This window comes from Hyperolius riggenbachi, chromosome 1, assembly GCF_040937935.1.
Source record: "Hyperolius riggenbachi isolate aHypRig1 chromosome 1, aHypRig1.pri, whole genome shotgun sequence".
In the NCBI taxonomy this organism is placed as follows: Eukaryota; Metazoa; Chordata; class Amphibia; order Anura; family Hyperoliidae; genus Hyperolius; species Hyperolius riggenbachi.
Genome location: NC_090646.1, coordinates 551,057,484 through 551,076,725, shown reverse-complemented (window position 1 = coordinate 551,076,725; position 19,242 = coordinate 551,057,484).

Below are 19,242 nucleotides of genomic sequence, written 5' to 3'. Positions count from 1 at the left end.
CTAATCTACTAAACTATGTTCTATCAATCCCACTACTATGTTGTATACACAGTACAATTATACAGTTACATCATGACTTATGCTAGGATGTTTACCTCACAAATACTTCCATCTGTCAGCATGGTTTCACATAGGTCACCACTGCTATGTGATGTTAAATGGGGATGATATACCTGTGAGAATAATACAAGAAATGTTTAATCATTACAGTAACACACACCTATTCAAAACATACACAGATGCAAAACGTCCATGGCAATAAATACACACCCATATGAGACAGTGTTCACTGCCCGCCATCTCTGACCAAATGCATCTACATGCTTTCACCATCAACCCAGCACCTAAAAATCCTGCTCTTTATTTATAGCCCCAGACACATTGAAGGAGCTGTTTCTAATTTGTCTACTTGTGAACTGGCAAATTTGACTTGATTTTAAGCAAGAAAATGCCTCCAGGAAGCCAGAAGCTTCCAGTACCAACTAACCGCACAATAACGTCTTTAGTTGAGTGTTTGTTCAAACCAGAAGCATTTCCATGGTTCATTCTGTATTTCTCAGCAGACAGGAAAATATGGGTATGTGAAAATCAGCTGCTTTAAATATGGCCAGGCCACACTAATCTGCCTTGCTTCTGTGGTTTGGAAAGTGCCTGCATGCTGCATTTTACTGTGTTGATCTACATTCTTCTGCTAAAAACACATTAAAGGACACCTGATCTGAGCAAAGCTACCTGAGGTACGTACAGTGGTATGTTCATGCTGGGTCCACATACCTCTGTGCCTTGTCCATTCCTCTCCTTGTTCTCTCCAGCCCTCGTAATCACACCTTGAAAGATGTGACTTTTGGCTTAAGACAATTTTTGCTACAAAGTTTCCTATCACACTCCCATACCCTCCCATTAAAGGACCACTGTCGTGAAAATCTTAAAATGTAAAATATCAATGTTAGAGATGCTGAAAAGCGGACAGAAGCGGATACAACTGCATCAGTGGGCTCAGGTCCTAAAGAATAAAGGCCATGCTGAGAATCCCCACGAAGAGATGGGCTAGCCCAAAACCTGTCGGTTTTGTCAGATTTCTACTACCTACTGTAAGTGACAGCAACATAGGAGAAAAGTAATTTATGCCTCATTTTACTCAGGAAGAAACATGCTTATTTGTAAGTGTTTACATATATTTTACATTTTAAGATTTTCGAGACAGTGGTCCTTGAAGAGCAGAGAATGGGGTAATAAAGAGTAGGGAAGGGGAGGGTGATAGGAGGGAACACTGCAGAAAGCCTGCCCTGTCCTGTCAGAAAATTTGACTTTAACCATTAGTCCTTATTATCACTTATACTGTATGTAAATGCATCTAACTTATTAAGCTTACGTTTCACACAGGTTTGCTTTAAGATGTCCATAAAAATATAAACAATCCTTGTAAGTGAAGTGAAGTCCATCTGCATTTAAAGAACTGTAACAACACACAGTAGAATGCAGTAAATTATTCAGGATACCCACTTATACATTACTAGTGACCTTAGCCTGTTTAAAAACGGGCTAGGTCTGTCACAACTCCACTGTGCGTACACGGGTGCGCCCGCTCCACATGCACACGTCATGCGCGCATTCACGACGTGCGCGCGCACCCGCCCCTTCTGGCCCTGTCCTCCCTCAGCTCTCCTCACTGTCTCTGTCACTCCCTGCACATGTGCAGTAGCGCAAAACACGGGACACACACACACAGGAAGTGCAGAGACGCAGAGACCCTTGAACATTATTATATAGGATATCCTGGTTTCAGCATCAGAAACACTTCCTATAGCTACAGGTATACTGCATAATGGTATACAGCCCTCCCACTGAGGCTTATTCTATGCAGATCCCCCCCCCCCCAGAGAATTCTGGGAGACCAGCTATGTTTTTTGTACCGGCTATAGAACCCTCAGTCAATGGACAGTCTGCAGAGATCATTTGCCAGTAGAAAATGTTGCCGCCTGTGATAAATTTCAGAATATAAATCAGGGAGGGGGCAGATTTTTACAATGGGCAAACACTGACTAAATAATGTATTAATGCATAGTTACAAAAAAAAAGGAATTTTATTATTTTGGTTAGAGTTCCTCTTTAAAGCACTCAGGTAAGATTGCACTGTACACTGGGAAGATTGCAATGAGAGCAGGTTACTTCTATAAAACAAATGTGTTTCATTGAATATAGGTCATTTATGTTCTTTTCTTTGCAATAAATTTGCCGGTGTTCAGATGTTTGGTTTTATTCACATTATGATAATTTTTTTGCAGTGCCAGACCTGATATAGTTTGTAGTTTGTACTCGCGCAATCTAAGCGTTTTATTTCAGGCACAAGTGGGGGACGGACAGACACACAATGAAGTGCAGCGTCTGCTGACCCCGGCCTCCCACAGTATGAAGCCCACCTCACCACAGACATACATAGAGAAGCACAAGCAACATGAATGTCTGTGAAGATGCTGGAGAATATATTTCACAGTGATAATGTTATTTGACCTCAGCAGCTGTATAGCTGTAATTTGCTGCTGTGGATTACAGTACATGGTGGCTACATTCACCATTTTATGTGATAAATTAAAACGGTATGCACAAAATTGGATTTAGGTTGGTGGCTATATACACCATTTTATTAAATAAACCAAAACGTTATGGTCAAAATTGGATTTAGGTTGGTGTCTGTCATTGTTAAATAAATTGCAATTCCAGTGTTCAATACAACAATGAGGATTTGCTGTTGTCTTTAGATGACTGAAGGGAAATAAATGCCCTCTTGTGGTAACGAAGAACATTGCAGTTTTTTTTAAGGCATCCATTATTGCAATGCAATAAAAGGCATTTCATTTGTTTTATGTTACTGCAGGGTAACGGCAGATAGCTATCTTCCCCTGATACTTCCATAAAATAAATGCAGTATGCCTGACTACAGGCACAGTGGTAATTCTGAATACATCCAACCTGTATTCATAGTGGAATATAAGAAATCATTCATGTGGAATTAAAAGTCATTGAAATTCAATACATGAAATTATATGCGATTGAAAGAGGTATCTAGGTAGACAGAAAGCTACATAGATGGAACGAGAGAGTGGGAGTATAGTGCATTCCAGCATGTAATGCATCCTGATCTAGCTTTACAGATTTATATAAATTACAGGTCAAACCACCCAAAAAGTAAAAAATGGCTAAATGGTTAGTTTTCCTGCAGGGTTAGAGTCCCGAGTTCAAACTCCCTCCAAGCACTCTATGAACTTGTTTTTTACTGTCTTCCTGTGTCTGCATAGGTTTCTTCCAGGTGCTCCTATTTCTTCCCAAGTTGTCCCTGTACCATCTGAAGATGGATTTTAGATTCTCAGCAGCGAGTGATACAAATTGTTCAATATACTATGTAAAGTGCTGTGTAATATGTCAATGCTATGTAAATACTGGAAATACCACGAGGTTCCAGTACAAGAAAAGTGAGGAGTTGACAGGTTGGCATGACAGGGTGTAATGAGAATCTCCAGGTGGTAAGCCACAAAGCCACCAATACTAAGAGACAGGTCTCACCTAAACCCATTTTTTCTTAAAGAGGATCTGTAACATCAAAAGATCCCCTGGGGGGTACTCACCTCGGGTGGGGGAAGCCCCCGGAATCTAATGAGGCTTCCCACGCCGTCCTCCGTCCCTCAGGGGTCTCGCTGCAGCCCTTCGAGAATAATGGCGTCAATATTTACCTTCCCGGCTCCCTCGGAGGCGCTCTGGCGGCTGTCGGCTCCGAACTACACGGAAATACCCAATCGCCGTCGGGTCTGCTCTACTGCGCAGGCGCAAGTTTCCGGCGCCTGCGCAGTAGAGCGGACCCGACTGAGATCGGGTATTTCCGTGTAGTTCGGAGCCGAGAGCAGCCACAGCGCCCCCGCTGGAGCCTGCAAAGGTAAATATTGAACTGACAGTCGGCTCTGTCGCCGGCTGTTCGGAGGGCTGCAGGGAGACCCCCGTGGGACACAGGGACGGCGTGGGAAGCCTCATTAGGATCCGGAGGCTTCCCCCACCCAAGGTGAGTACCCCCCAGGGGATCTTTTTGACGTTACGAGTCTCTTTAAGGCTTTTCAGAGCGAAGGGGCTCTCTGTTTCAGTTCCTGAAATTAGGTTTGGCTCAGTCCTCATCCACCCAATAAATGATAGTAATGAACCAATTATGAGAAATAAGAGGGGCAGGGCCAGAGGTGAATCTTAGGAGCATGAGCAGAGGTTTTCATGAGGTTTCTGGACCTCCAAACTGCATGATAAGCAGAGCATTCTTGGTGATGGTGCAGTACTCAGCATGACCATTCACTACCTCTATTGTCCCAACAGGTGCACTTTCTACACATCCAAATTGTTTAGCTATATTGAATACTTAAAAGATTGTTTGATTGTATGAGATGATTAAAAGCTTATTTATAAAAATGAGAACAAAAGAATGCCATTTTTATTCTCCAATTTTGAAATCCCAAGGGCCACTTTTAAAAACCTATACTTCTATATTTGGCAACGGGTTTTGTTCCCTGGAACTGCGCACGCCTGAATCCGAGCTTGTGCATGCGCAGTATGGGTGCGCCCATCTTCAGAAGTACTCAGGGACATGAGTAATTCTGAAGACTGGCAAGGCATGTAAATTCAACAAGAGACAGCAGTAGAACGAGGGGTCGGAGCGAGGACAGGGAACACTCTATGGGATCTAGAGCCTTTCCTCTCCAGTATCTAACCTGAAGCGACTTTACTCACTTCAGGTTTGTTTTAAATAGTGGTTAAGTAATGACTGTAGAAAAAACGGCAATCAGGTTGAAAAGTAGGGGGTCTATTCAGCTGATTGGTGCTTTTACTTTCACTAGTGCACTTTTTCGGTTGAACAGGTAGTTTACCCCTTTGTAAATAAATCCCATAGAGATCCCACTAGAGTTTGATTTCTTTCTCAGTAAGCTTATTGTGTTAGAAGGAATAATTTGCTAGCTTAATCTGGTTTTGCCTATTTTTCTCGTATGATGAAATGTTTTTTTCAGAAACAGCTAAGTCTTCTGCACTTTTTTTTTTAGGGCAGTATGCATGGTGAACCACGACTGGCCGTGACTGCGCTATACACCGGGAGACACAGTGGAGGAACAGAGGGGCCATGAGAGCAGTAATGGAGCCCACGGCCGGCAAGGAGCTAGCGGAAGCCCCAGGTAAGTATAAAAGCTGCTTAATACATCATCTCTGGTTTCCTTTAAGCCCTGTACACGCTTCCAATAATAGTAATATGAAGGGATTGCTCTTGACCATTTTGGGCAGCATTTTTTGTACAAACATGCTGCTTGGCTCTCTGCTGATCAGCATGTACTGCTCTAGGAAGAGGCGATAGAAGACAAGCAGGAATGAGCTGAGGGTTGTCCAACATACCTGATGGCTAGCAAGTTGCACCAGGCAACGAGGGACACTTGTACACACTTGAAAGAGTTGAAGGAAAGTTTCTTCAATCAGGCCTTAAGTAACTGTATTTCATTTCCAGGATTAGTCATTTAGGGACTCTTATCGCCCAGTATAGGCTGCTGGACAATGCTCTTTGCCTTACTTTAAAAGCTGGTATTCGTATATGCTTCAGCATACAGCAGAGGAATGGTCTCATGACTGGCGCCCCTTCATTGATTAAGACCACTCTGGGACACAAATATTAATCAGATCTTTGGTCCATTATTAAACTCTCATATTACTGGTCTCCAGATAATCAATCAATGCTGTCACTGTGTGATGCAGCAGAGCAGGAGAGTATGGTTCTTCCATCCGCACTGAACTACGGCAACCAATAGCCTTCACCTCAGGGACAGCAATATGAATGATGCTGTCAATGAAACCAGAGGCTTTTTCTACTGATGAGCCAGAAAAAATTTCAGAATGGGGGGGGGGGGGGGGAAAATCACAGTTTGTGGGATATGAATCTATATCCACCCCCTTTCACTGGCTTGAAAAATGCTATAGTAATGTATTTATTAATGACTACAACTAGGTCTGCTTTGTATTTCTGCTGCCGTGGCACATACACCTGCTTTAAATGTGCTTCTTATCAGACCTAAGCCATAAATTTAAAGTCCATCTCTAGGAAAAAAAATAATTTTAGATAGTGTGGAAGGGAAACAGAACCTTTTTTTAGATCTTACGGTGTCCTTTGGCCCCAAATCAGAAAATGTCCTTCCTTCTGTCCTTAGAGGATTCTGAGGTAAAACAAATCTTTACTTACCAGGGCTTCTTCCAGCCCCTAGAAGCCACTGATCACGTTGCCGGGATCGCTCTGCGTTCTTCAGAAGCTCAGGACCCGGGTCTAGGTCGGCGGCCTTCCGAAAGTGACAGTAGGACCCTGGAGGGGATCAGGAGAACAGTGAGGAACCACACACTTCTGAGGGCTGGAAGAATCCCCAGATGAGTAAAGATTTTTGTGTGTGTGTTTTACCTCAGAACTCCTTTTAGAATACCTCAGAACTCCTTTAAGAATTAACAATAACAATAACAATAATATTTATATAGCGCTTTTCTCCCTGGGGACTCAAAGCGCTGTGACCCTGCATTATGCAGTCTCAAAGGCTCGGGAAAAGAGGTGAGTTTTTAGCCTTTTTTTAAAGCTGTCCAGAGAAGGAGCCTCTCGTACTGATTGTGGAAGTGAGTTCCATAGAGTAGGGGCTGCGTAGAAAAAGGCCCGAGCACCAAATGTTAAGTGTATCCTGGGAATAACCAGCTTCATCTTGTTGGCAGAGCGGAGGGTGCGTGAAGGGGCATAAAGTTCCAATAGATCCGCTATGTATTTGGGTCCCATGTGGTGTAGAGCCTTGAATGTCAGCAGGCAGATCTTAAAATTGATTCTCCATTTTACTGGCAACCAGTGAAGAGTTTGCAGTACTGGGGTGATGTGTGAGCTGCGGGGGGCATTGGCTAGGAGTCTGGCTGCAGCATTCTGTACTAGCTGTAAGGGGCGCAGAGCCTTATCTGTAGATCCGATGAACAGGGCGTTGCAGTAGTCTAGGCGGGAGGATACAAATGCGTGAACCAGGGCAGGTAGGTCTTCAGCTGGGATAAGGTGTTTGATTTTCGCTATATTTCTTAGATGGAAGAAGGAAGACTTGACGACAGCTGATACCTGCTGTCTGAGTTTTAGATTTCCATCCAGGATCACCCCAAGGTTTCGCACAGAGTCTTTATACTGTACAGTACCCTTGTGCCAAGGTAAGTGAGTGATGACCTTCTTCACCAGAGAGAAAGCCATCTCTTGACCCATGTAATTGATATATTGAGCCCTTATTGGGCATGCTTCCTCTCTGCTTCATTTCCTTTCTTGCTGTTTTCTGTCAAGACTGCAGTGGATATCTGCAATTAATCAACTAATGGCACGGACAGGAAGCAACAATGCAAACGTGCAGCAAGAATGTGTCCTGCTGCCAGGATATCATTACCTTAATCGTTCTATTCTGTGATAACTTCTCTTTGGATTCAGATTTCCTATCACAGCCACACTCACCTCCAACCACACCATCCTATGGCCCTGGGTGGAGCTTTCTATTGATAAGAAGCCTGATGGTCATAGGGTCAGGAAAAAAAACTTCAAAGATGGATAACGTCTCCCTATCTGTACCTACTGGAGGAATTTCTCCACTTTCAGGAAGTGAGGATAATTCCCCCAGATGGGGACAACAACACATGTTGTACAAATGTAAAATAATCTTTATCTTGCAGGTGAACATAGGCTTTTGATATTAGCTTGCTTTAAAGAGAACCTGTACTGAGTAAAATTATTTAACCACTTGAGGACTACAGTCTTTCTAACCCTTAAGGACCAGGCACTTTTTTTCCACTCAGACCACTGCAGCTTTCACGGTTTATTGCTCGCTCATACAACCTACCACCTAAATGAATTTTGGCTCCTTTTCTTGTCACTAATAAAGCTTTCTTTTGGTGCTATTTGATTGCTCCTGCGATTTTTACTTTTTATTATATTCATCAAAAAAGACATGAATTTTGGCAAAAAAATGATTTTTTTAACTTTCTGTGCTGACAATTTTCAAATAAAGTAAAATTTCTGTATACATGCAGCGCGAAAAATGTGGACAAACATGTTTTTGATAAAAAAAAACCCATTCAGTGTATATTTATTGGTTTGGGTAAAAGTTATAGCGTTTACAAACTATGGTGCAAAAAGTGAATTTTCCCATTTTCAAGCACCTCTGACTTTTCTGACCCCCTGTCATGTTTCATGAGGGGCTAGAATTCCAGGATAGTATAAATACCCCCCAAATGACCCCATTTTGGAAAGAAGACATCCCAAAGTATTCACTGAGAGGCATAGTGAGTTCATAGAAGATATTATTTTTTGTCACAAGTAAGCGGAAAATGACACTTTGTGACAAAAAAAAGAAAAAAAAAAAGAATCCATTTCTTCTAACTTGCGACAAAAAAAAATGAAATCTGCCACGGACTCACCATGCCCCTCTCTGAATACCTTGAAGTGTCTACTTTCCAAAATGGGGTCATTTGTGGGGTGTGTTTACTGTCCTCGCATTTTGGGGGGTGCTAATTTGTAAGCACCCCTGTAAAGCCTAAAAGTGCTCATTGGACTTTGGGCCCCTTAGCGCAGTTAGGCTGCAAAAAAGTGCCACACATGTGGTATTGCCGTACTCAAGAGAAGTAGTAGAATGTGTTTTGGGGTGTATTTTTACACATACCCATGCTGGGTGGGAGAAATCTCTCTGTAAATGACAATTTTTTCATTTTTTTTACACACAATTGTCCATTTACAGAGTTATTTCTCCCACCCAGCATGGGTATGTGTAAAAATACACCCCAAAACACATTGTACTACTTCTCCCGAGTACGGCGATACCACATGTGTGGCACTTTTTTGCACCCTAACTGCGCTAAAGGGCCCAAAGTCCAATGAGTACCTTTAGGATTTCACAAGTCATTTTGCGGAATTTGATTTCCAGACTACTCCTCACGGTTTAGGGCCCCTAAAATGCCAGGGCAGTATAGGAACCCCACAAATGACCCCATTTTAGAAAGAAGACACCCCAAGGTATTCCGTTAGGAGTATGGTGAGTTCATAGAAGATTTTATTTTTTGTCAAAAGTTAGCGGAAAATTGATTTTTATTGTTTTTTTCACAAAGTGTCATTTTCCACTAACTTGTGACAAAAAATAAAATCTTCTATGAACTCACCATACTCCTAACGGAATACCTTGAGGTGTCTTCTTTCTAAAATGGGGTCATTTGTGGGGTTCCTATACTGCCCTGGCATTTTAGGGGCCCTAAACCGTGAGGAGTAGTCTGGAAATCAAATTTCGCAAAATGACCTGTGAAATCCTAAAGGTACTCATTGGACTTTGGGCCCTTTAGCGCAGTTAGGGTGCAAAAAAGTGCCACACATGTGGTATCGCCGTACTCGGGAGAAGTAGTACAATGTGTTTTGGGGTGTATTTTTACACATACCCATGCTGGGTGGGAGAAATAACTCTGTAAATGGACAATTGTGTGTAAAAAAATCAAAAGATTGTCATTTACAGAGGTATTTCTCCCACCCAGCATGGGTATGTGTAAAAATACACCCCAAAACACATTGTACTACTTCTCCCGAGTATGGCAATACCACATGTGTGGCACTTTTTTGCACCCTAACTGCGCTAAAGGGCCCAAAGTCCAATGAGTACCTTTAGGATTTCACAGGTCATTTTGCGAAATTTGATTTCCAGACTACTCCTCACGGTTTAGGGCCCCTAAAATGCCAGTTCAGTATAGGAACCCCACAAATGACCCCATTTTAGAAAGAAGACACCCCAAGGTATTCCGTTTGGAGTATGGTGAGTTCATAGAAGATTTTATTTTTTGTCACAAGTTAGTGGAAAATGACACTTTGTGAAAAAAACAATAAAAATCAATTTTCCGCTAACTTTTGACAAAAAATAAAATCTTCTATGAACTCACCATACTCCTAACGGAATACCTTTGGGTGTCTTCTTTCTAGAATGGGGTCATTTGTGGGGTTACTATACTGCCCTGGCATTTTAGGGGCCCTAAACCGTGAGGAGTAGTCTTGAAACCAAATGTCGCAAAATGACCTGTGAAATCCTAAAGGTACTCATTGGACTTTGGGCCCCTTAGCGTACTTAGGGTGTAAAAAAGTGCCACACATGTGGTACCGCCGTACTCAGGAGAAGTAGTATAATGTGTTTTGGGGTGTATTTTTATACATACCCATGCTAAGTGGGAGAAATATCTCTGTAAATGACAATTGTTTGATTTGTTTTACACACAATTGACCATTTACATAGAAATTTCTCCCACCCAGCATGGGTATGTGTAAAAATACACCCAAAAACACATTATACTACTTTTCCTGAGTACGGCGGTACCACATGTGTGACACTTTTTTGCAGCCTAGGTGCGCTAAGGGGCCCAACGTCCTATTCACGGGTCATTTTGAGGCATTTGTTTTCTAGACTACTCCTCGCGGTTTAGGGCCCCTAAAATGCCAGGGCAGTATAGGAACCCCACAAGTGACCCCATTTTAGAAAGAAGACACCCCAAGGTATTCCGTTAGGTGTATGGCGAGTTCATAGAAGATTTTATTTTTTGTCACAAGTTAGCGGAAAATGACACTTTGTGAAAAAAAACCAATAAAAAATCAATTTCCGCTAACTTTTGACAAAAAATAAAATCTTCTATGAACTCGTCATACACCTAACAGAATACCTTGGGGTGTCTTTTTTTCTAAAATGGGGTCACTTGTGGGGTTCCTATACCGCCCTGGCATTTTACGGGCCCAAAACCGTGAGTAGTCTGGAAACCAAATGTCTCAAAATGACTGTTCAGGGGTATAAGCATCTGCAAATTTTGATGACAGGTGGTCTATGAGGGGGCGAATTTTGTGGAACCGGTCATAAGCAGGGTGGCCTTTTAGATGACAGGTTGTATTGGGCCTGATCTGATGGATAGGAGTGCTAGGGGGGTGACAGGAGGTGATTGATGGGTGTCTCAGGGGGTGGTTAGAGGGGAAAATAGATGCAATCAATGCACTGGGGAGGTGATCGGAAGGGGGTCTGAGGGGGATCTGAGGGTTTGGCCGAGTGATCAGGAGCCCACACGGGGCAAATTAGGGCCTGATCTGATGGGTAGGTGTGCTAGGGGGTGACAGGAGGTGATTGATGGGTGTCTCAAGGTGTGATTAGAGGGGGGAATAGATGCAAGCAATGCACTGGCGAGGTGATCAGGGCTGGGGTCTGAGGGCATTCTGAGGGTGTGGGCGGGTGATTGAGTGCCCTAGGGGCAGATAGGGGTCTAATCTGATAGGTAGCAGTGACAGGGGGTGATTGATGGGTAATTAGTGGGTGTTTAGGGTAGAGAACAGATGTGAACACTGCACTTGGGAGGTGATCGGACGTCGGATCTGCGGGCGATCTATTGGTGTGGGTGGGTGTTCAGTTTGCCCGCAAGGGGCAGGTTAGGGTCTGATTGATGGGTGGCAGTGACAGGGGGTGATTGATGGGTGGCAGTGACAGGGGGTGATTGATGGGTGATTGACAGGTGATTGACAGGTGATCAGTGGGTTATTACAGGGAAGGACAGATGTAAATAATGCCCTGGCGAATTGATAAGGGGGGGTCTGAGGGCAATCTGAGCGTGTAGGCGGGTGATTGGGTGCCCGCAAGGGGCAGATTAGGGTCTGATCTGATGGGTAACAGTGACAGGTGGTGATAGGGGGTGATTGATGGGTAATTAGTGAGTGTTTAGAGGAGAGAATAGATGGAAACACTGCGCTTGGGTGGTGATCTGATGTCGGATCTGCGGGCGATCTATTGGTGTGGGTGGGTGATCAGTTTGCCCGCAAGGGGCAGGTTAGGGGCTGATTGTTGGGTGGCAGTGACAGGGGGTGATTGATGGGTGATAGGTGATTGGCAGGTGATTGACAGGTGATCAGTGGGTTATTACATGGAAGGACAGATGTAATTAATGCACTGGTGAATTGATAAGGGGGGGGGGTCTGAGGGCAATCTGAGCGTGTGGGCGGGTGATTGGGTGCCCGCAAGGGGCAGCTTAGGGTCTGATCTGATAGGTAACAGTGACAGGTGGTGATAGGGGGTGATTGATGGGTGATTGATGGGTAATTAGTGGGTGTTTAGAGAAGATAACAGATGTAAACAATACATTTGGGAGGTAATCTGACGGCGGGTTTGCGGGCGATCTAATGGTGTGGGTGGGAGATCAGATTGCCCGCAAGGGGCAGGTTAGGGGCTGATTGATGGGTGGCAGTGACAGGGGGTGATTGATGGGTGATAGGTGATTGGCAGGTGATTGACAGGTGATCAGTGGGTTATTACAGGGAAGAACAGATGTAATTAATGCACTGGCGAATTGATAAGGGGGGGTCAGAGGGCAATCTGAGCGTGTTGGCGGGTGATTGGGTGCCCGCAAGGGGCAGATTAGGGTCTCATCTGATAGGTAAAAGTGACAGGTGGTGATAGGGGGTGATTGATGGGTAATTAGTGGGTGTTTAGAGGAGAGAATAGATGTAAACAATGGATTTGGGAGGTGATCTGATGTCGGATCTGCGGGCGATCTATTGGTGTGGGTGGGTGATCAGATTGCCCGCAAGGGGCAGGTTAGGGGCTGATTGTTGGGTGGCAGTGACAGGGGGTGATTGATGGGTGATTGATGGGTGATTGACGGGTGATTGACGGGTGATTGACAGGTTATCAGGGAAGATAGATGCATACAGTACACAGGGGGGGGGGTCTGGGGGGGGGTCTGGGGAGAATCTGAGGGGTGGGGGGGTGATCAGGAGGGGGCAGGGGGCAGGGGGGGATATAAAAAAAAAAATAGCGTTGACAGATAGTGACAGGGAGTGATTGATGGGTTATTAGGGGGGTGATTGGGTGCAAACAGGGGTCTGGGGGGTGGGCAGGGGGGGGTCTGAGGGGTGCTGTGGGCGATCAGTGGGCGGGGGGGGGCAGATCAGTGTGTTTGGGTGCAGACTAGGGTGGCTGCAGCCTGCCCTGGTGGTCCCTCGGACACTGGGACCACCAGGGCAGGAGGCAGCCTGTATAATACACTTTGTATACATTACAAAGTGTATTATACACTTTGTATGCGGCGATCGCGGGGTTAACATCCCGCCGGCGCTTCCGTACGGCCGGCGGGATGTTACGGCGGGTGGGCGGAGCCAGTTGCCGGGGGAAGCGCGCGTCATCAATGACGCGATCGCTCCCCCGGCATGCCTAAAGGACGCGCCGCCTGAAGGTGTATTGCGGTCCTTTAGGCGTCCACTTTGCCGCCGCCCATGGGCTGTGGGCGGTCGGCAAGTGGTTAAAATAAACACATGAGGTAAATTCAAATGAACATTACATACAGTAGTTACCTTGCCATCAGTTCCTCTCAGAAGCTCACCATTTTCTTCTTACAATGATCACTTCCAGTTCTGACAACATGTTGTCAGAACTGAAATATATCAGTTGCTGTCAGTTTTATATCAGTTGCTGTCAGTTACAGCTGAGAGGAGAACTGATGTATCCATGTTTCCCTATGGCTCAAGTGGGCGATATTACAGTTTAACTGTGTGCTGACCAGAAAGCTGTTATGGGTAATGGCCATTTTCAAAATGGAGGACGGAGAATTACATTGATCACAGTGGACAAACAGGACACAGGAGAGGAGAAAGAGATTGAGGAGTAGACTACACAGCAGGTAAGTATGGCTTGTGTATGGTTTTTTTGACTATTCATTTTCAGTACAGGTTTTCTTTAAGTTTAGTCAGTTTATTTTTCAACTATACTATTTAAAGGGAAATGAGGTCAATCTAAGGTCAACCTGAACTAATGCTAAATTAAAGGCAAAAGCCCATGTACAATAGCCCTAATATGTTTTGGTGGCCCTTCAGATCAAGAAATGTATATGAAGAAAGCTACATTTCAACATCTCTTTATAAAAACAAAGGAAACCACATCTGCAGATGGTTAACATGTTCTGGAAAACATGTGTAGCCAAAAACTAGACAAGAAATAGAAAGAGGCCCACAATCCCTTTTGCTTGGTGCACTGTGGCATCTTAGGTAACAATGAGACAATAATGCCTAAAAATCCCCCCATCAGTGGATTGCCAGATCTTCTCTGCTAGTCTGCCTTACCAGGTTTTTATCCACCAATATGCTGCTGCCAGGATATGGATGCTTTTTTAAGTGGACCTCTAGGTGAGTTTTTTATAAGGGCTTATTTATAAAGTAGTATTTTTTGTGATGCTGAACATGGCTGAAATAAACAGTGATATTCTCCTGGTTGCCAGAAGCCCATTGGCTTGAATAGGGCACATGACACTGAAAACATCATGGTACCTAACTGGCAAATAAGAGGCCAGTAAAATATCTCCTCCTCATTGAAGGAAGTGGACTCAATTAGTGGCTGACTCCTGAGTGGGAGGGGCTTGATACTGCTGTCAATCACAAGCCATCGAGACATAAATAGCATTTTGAATGAATAGTCTGATCACATCTTCATAAATAGGAACATGGTAATTGTTTAGTGTTATAAATGCAAACTGACATAGTTTAGCTTTGGATGAGGTGAGGAAGTGTTAGAATCTGCTGCGATTTTATTGTTATGTCCCCAGTAGAGAAATCTTCTTGTGTTATATCTTACTTGACATTCACTACTCTGCTTCTACAGATGTAAGCACACAAGGTCCAAAGGTTCCTTTAAAAGTTAAGCAGTCAAGGTTTAGCTATATACAGTATATGTAGCATTCGCCTACCAATTTGATTTGGACAACAGTATACCATATTCTGTGGACTGGTTCTCAGACCGGGTACTAGTGTGAATATTCACTGGCTGCAAATCACGGTGGTCCGGCATTGATCTCAGCTCCAGACCATCAATTACTTATTTCACAGACATTATCTACAGACACTGCTACATCACAATGCTGGCAAAATGGGTGTTTCTGTAGCCCTACAATATGTGTACACTGCAATGATAACTGCTGCAGATATCCCCAGGCTGACCAAACTCAGGAAGTAGAGTGGCTAAATGGATTTTCCCAGTTGGTCTCCAAAGTCACAAACCAAGGCCAGCAGAGTGCACTGGTGTCTGGTGTTGGCAGTGTTTTGCCTGGTGTTGATGTAGTGCCCAATAACGTCCAAAACCAATTCAATCAGATTGATGGAATAGATCCATTTTTTGGATTTAACCCATCAATATAATCGGATTTCCGGAAACAATTGATCCTCTGCGAGATTGTATCACAATTAGCCACTCTAATACACTTTCTATAGTTATTAAACACTTAAAAGCTGGTGACACATTACAGGAGGTCCAACAAAGCTGGAACACATTTGGTGAAGGGAAGTGGGAGGGACAGGAATGCTGAGAGATTTGGTAGCGCTCGGATTGAGCTACAATAAAGGGGCAGTGGAAAATTGAGATATACATTGAAAAGTAATAGAGACTCATGTAGATTCTTGTATTGTTCCTATGGTGGTACATGCATTTCAGATCATTCAGTGCTGTCCCAGGAACCCAAAACTTTTTTGAGTTGACATTCTCACACAACATCTCCACCTTGCTGAACATGACAGATCTGCAGTTTCCTACTGTAAAGATGGTAGCTGAACTCCTTATTTAAATGCATTTAAACCCATGTACCCTGCTAGTTAAGGTGGCAATGTACACTGCAGTACACAGTAGCTGGTGAGGTGCTATCCACCACCACCATGCAGCAGTTTTGATGCATTCATTCGGTCCTAAGTCCTTGTTCAGGTGGATCATTCAACACAGGCTATTTTTATGCACTGTGTAGCCAGACAAATCTCTATGTGTGCAATCCCCATATATTCTAATGGGACAAGTCACACTGCCATTCATTGTTTTCGGTGAGTGCGAGGGAAGGTGGGAGGAGCACTGGGAGACAGGAAGCCGCATAGTATTATACTAAGCGGAACAATGCTAGTGGTGGCAGCAGCAGAGTGATCAATTCTCCATAAACCACCGCTGGAAACCTGATCGAGATTGAGTGCAGTAAGATGGTACATCGATAACTACTCTTTGATCTTTTTCTGATTGGGGGTTAGATTGGGCCATTACTGACCTGTGTATGGCTAGCAGAAGGGCTGCATTTCACTGTATCAATAAGGCACACAATAACAATAGGGAACACAATAACAATAAGGCACACAATAACAATAGGGAACACAATAACAATAAGGCACACAATAACTTGCTATTATGGATTCATAATACTCAACACTAGGCTTTAAGAAAATGAGCTAGTGCAAATATACCCAGGCAGGTGTTTTGTTCTCAGTCCTAGTTAAGCCTGTGTGTATATTAACTCCAGGGTAGAATAAAACAGAAATCAATCTTTTCACCATAGTAATAATACATAGTGGTTTCTGTTTATTATAGGGAATAGTGATCATGTATTATACAGCATGCTCAGTATAACACTATCCAGAGTTCAAATACTTAATTTCCAGGAAAATTCCAATTACTTATGTATGCAGGCAGAGGCGTTGCACAGCCTGGCAACACACATTTCTCATTCTGCACTGCCGACCTGATTTTTTTTAGAATGACAAGTTCACGGTTACCAGCAGTTTTATGATGGTTCTGTCTATGTATGCGGGTGTTAGCAAAGCAAACAGTGTATCCAGCTGAATAAGTATTGGATGACAGCTATTGTCCCTGCAGGTACCGGCTTCTAAAAAAGGGAGGAGCCATGCAGCCGGCTAGACAAAGTCAAATGGAAGCAACAAAGAGAATGATGGCTCTGCCAGAAAAATAAAGAATACAGGGGGGGGGGGGGGGGGGAGGGGGAATACAGACAAAATGTGTCATCTTACCATTCTACCCTGGCAGCAGTTCCACGACTGCATTGTGGTTATAACCACAAGGAGAACAATCTGAAAAAAAAATTATAAAAACATAATGTTAGGACCTCAAGCAAGCGTAAAAACTGAACAATGATATTTTTATGTATGTTTACGTACATATACATATGTGTTACTGGGTCAAAATGTTATATTACAGGCAAAGGTCAGATGTGTCGCCTGCATAGGGTTCAGCCTCATTCGATACTGATTAATGCGAGGGTAGTAAATAAAACTTCTGAATCATGTATTCGTCGTTTGCTTAGAAGATATCTAAAAACGTTCACCCACTAAATCCTGTCCTTGCAGTGCTATGTCTATTAATAGCTGTCTTCACAACTTTGAAGTGCATCCAGCGATTTCACAGCCTGAATGAGACAAAAGCTTAAATCCCCCCCTTCCCCCCCCTCCATCTCCTTCCGTAACCTGTGCTGAAATATTAACATTTCAATATAACCCAACATGCAAACAGTGTTGTCACAAGCCGCAGAACAAAAGACCGGTTCTCACTCCATGCCTGACACCGGTAGCTATTTTTGGAACTGCCTGTCTGCACAACCTCTCTGTATGCCAGCAGTGTGAAGTACAGGCACTCGATGCACTGTACCAGCATTTTACTGTAAATCCTATCATACTGTAAAACATATTCCCTCAAAATCAGACAAATTAAAAAAACAAACATAAATTAGCAGGATCTAGAGATTACTTGCCAGTAAATACAATGTGAATTAAAATATACATGCAAAAGAGAATGCAATGATTAAAATAGATGTTACGGGTGATTAAAATTATGTTCTTATGGTTTCAGAAAAAAAAAAAAAAAAATATATAATATATATATATATATATATATATATATATATATATATATATATATATATATATATATATATATATATATATATATATATACACACACACACACACACACACACAAATGGAATTGATATTGCTAGGTGCTATGATGAGATAAAAAGCCAGCTAATAGATTCAGTTTGGAATTGCCTTGTGTGAAATTCTGTATTTTTTCCAGGAGGGTGAATAAATAATATGTACCCTGCATCACCAATAATAATGACGCCTGGCTACAATATTTCTCCAATACTCCAATAGAAGTTGAAAAGGCTGCAGGACCGGAGTGCAGCTGGGTGAATGTGGAGCTAGCGGTTCCTAAGCCGGCAATGATGTCATTCTTTTTGCAACTAGTAGCTGCAAAGCCATTTTCTTGTGCTCGTGCACACACAGGAGCCCCCCAAGCACGCACAGGAGCCCCCAATGCAGCAAGAAGCCCACCCCTGCACACATAGGAGACCCCATGCACCAAAGAGCCCCCATGCACAAACAGGAGCCCCCAGGCAGCAAGAAGCCAACCCCTGCACACATAGCTGACCCCATGCTCAAAGAGCCCCCATTCAGCAAAGAACCCCCATGCACAGACAGGAGCCCCCAGGCAGCAAGAAGCCAACCCCTGCACACATAGCTGACCCCATGCACCAAAGAGCCCCCATTCAGCAAAGAACCCCCATGCACAGACAGGAGCCCCCAGGCAGCAAGAAGCCCACCCCTGCACCAAAGAGCCCCCATTCAGCAAATAGCTCTCCATGCACACATAGGAGACCCCCCATGCACCAAAGAGCACCGCATGCACACACAACTCTCCATACAAGGAGCCCCCCTACACACACAGAAGCTCTCCATACAGCAAGGAGACCCCCCCCCCCCCCCATGCAAACACAGGAGCCCTCCATACAAGAAGCCCCCTTGCACACACAGGAGCCCTCCATACAGCAAGCAGACCCACCCCACCCCCAAGCAAACACAGGAGCCTTCCATACAAGGGGCACCCACCCCCCACGCACACACAGGAGCCCTCCATACAACTACCCTCTTGCACACACAGGCGCCCTCCATACAGCAAGGAGCCCCCCTTGCACACACAGATCCCCCACCCCGTGCAGCAAGGAGTCCAGGCACAGGGATCTACTCATGAGCAGCACAAAAATAGAACTGTAGAAGCATCTGGTTTCATACTTACAGGCAGACGCCCCTGCTTCCACTTTCTCTCCTTACTTCTACATAGTTAACAAAGAGGTGGCTTTAAGGGGGGCATTTTAGGGGAGCTCTCCAGGAGAGAAGTGCGCGGACTTCCAGGAAGGGGGCTGTGATGAAAGTCTGCGAGGAGCTCTCCTATGTCTGGCTTGTGTATTGTGAATGATAGAGCTGATTGGACGGTCCCTGGACGGATTCCCAGAGCCCCCGCATATGCTGCTGCAGAGCCAGACTGCTTAGTCTGCAATAATCTGCAACTCAACTCAAAGTCCCCCCACTGTCTGGCAGCGAGA